General features: G+C 38.3%; 1 non-coding gene across 1 annotated transcript; it reads right to left on the bottom strand.

Annotated features, from left to right (window-relative positions):
* Positions 1–1,487: 1,487 nt before the first annotated feature.
* Positions 1,488–1,595, bottom strand: LOC112746141 (small nucleolar RNA R71). The gene has a single exon (XR_003174038.1). It is a non-coding gene; the product is annotated as a small nucleolar RNA R71 (small nucleolar RNA).
* Positions 1,596–1,949: the final 354 nt, after the last annotated feature.

The following is a 1,949-nucleotide window of genomic DNA, read 5'->3' as shown; positions in this document are numbered from 1 at the left end:
TCTAGTTTTTTTTAGAATTTTAATTTTCAATTGGTCTTAGCATTGGAACATTGGGGAGAGTTATTTTCTCATCAAGACTTCATCATTCTAGTTTGTTTTCTTAACTTGGGTTCATTCTTCCATGTCCTTTGCTTTGTTCAATTTTGTCATTTAGATACTTTTATGATTAATTAATGCAAGGATTATTTCTTTTTAATTCAATTTCAATTCCAATAATCATGTCTTCTTTTAATTCCCTTTCATGTGCTATGGATTCTTTATTTACAATACGTGAGTAGTTTCATTACTTGATGGGGAGTTGATTAAAAGGAACTCTTGAGTTGGAAGGATTGAAGGAGAAATTTGTAGTTGGGTTAAATGTTGGATTGCTATCCTGTCACCAACGCCAATCCCTTTGAACTAAGTGGGTTGCAACTCGTGAACAGATCTGGCATTCCAACTTGTTTAACTTTCCCTTACCTAGTAAAGGATAACCAAACAGAGTAACCGTTAATTATAAATCAATCTTAAAAATCACTCCATCAATGATAGAGATTCTAACTAATCAATTCCTAGTCAAGGCTTTTATTTATATTATTTAAAATTCCTCAATTTAAATTCCAATTTACTTAGCTCAACTTCTTGGAACATCTGATTAATAAAACAGCACACTTTTCTGCAACTCGTTGGGAGACGACCTGGGACTTAAAACTCCCAGTAATTTTTAATTTAATTCTTTGTGACATATTTCTAAATTGATAGGCAGATTTTTGGTGAGTTGAGAACTATACTTGCAACGTAACCATTTTAATAATTTTTAATTCACCAGCTTCTGCGTCTCATCAATTTTTGGCGCCGTTGCCGGGGAGTTGCAATAGAGTGCTAATTTTATTAATTAGAATTTATTTATCTGCATTTTATTTTATTTTGCTACTATGAGCTACATGTTTCTTCCGTCAAATGACGCGTTCACTTCCTGATCCGCGCTTGCTAATATTCGATCCTGAAATTGAAAGGACAATTTCACGAATAAGGCGAGAACAGCATCGATTAGCCCGCTCTGAGGACGGATCTGAAAGTGAATCTGAGGAAGAAACCAGCCCCCGTTCTACTGATTTGGTTGTTTTACGTGCAGAAAACATGGCAGCTAGAAGAGTTACCATTCAGGAGGAAGGAGCTTCTGATTTTACAATGCAACCGTTTCAAGCGCATCATCCAGCGGTAGCTACAGATTTTGAAATAAAGACCGCACTGTTAAATTTGATGCCCAAGTTTATGGCCTACCTGCTCAAGAGCCTATCAAGCACTTGAGAGATTTCCAGGCAGCCTGTTCTACTGTCAGGCGTGATGGCACTGATGAAACTTCAATTCTGCTAAATGCTTTTCCGTTCTCTCTTGAGGGAAAAGCAAGAGAGTGGTACTACACTCAACCTATAGCAAATGTATCCAACTGGGATACACTCAGAAAGGAGTTTCTGGAGAAATTCTTCCCATCTGAAGTTACTGATAAACTGAGGAAGAATATCTCTACAATTGTTCAGGATGACAATGAGACTCTCTTTGAATACTGGGAGCGCTTCAATAATCTTCTGGAAGCATGCCCCCACCACATGATTGACAAGATCGTGCTACTCAGCTATATCACACAAGGTATGAGGCCCCAAGATAAGACCACATTGGAAAGTGCCAGCAATGGGTCTATGAAGAAGTACAAGACCACTGATGAAGCTTGGCAATTGATCAGTGATTTAGCTGAATCTACTCGGAACCACAGACAGAAGCAAGGCCGTTCAAAAGCCGTTGCAGAAGTATCTTCTGGCATAGAGACTGCTGCTCTAAATCAAAGCATCTATGAGATGACCAACCTGCTGAAGCAAATGCAGTTGAATCAACAAGCTCAGCAAACTCAACCGCAGCAAAACCAACAACTTGTTCCACAAAGAATTTGCGGAATTTGTGCTGATTACAGC

Source organism: Arachis hypogaea, chromosome 14 (assembly GCF_003086295.3).
Source record: "Arachis hypogaea cultivar Tifrunner chromosome 14, arahy.Tifrunner.gnm2.J5K5, whole genome shotgun sequence".
Taxonomy (NCBI): domain Eukaryota; kingdom Viridiplantae; phylum Streptophyta; class Magnoliopsida; order Fabales; family Fabaceae; genus Arachis; species Arachis hypogaea.
This window is presented reverse-complemented; position numbering and strand designations above follow the sequence as displayed.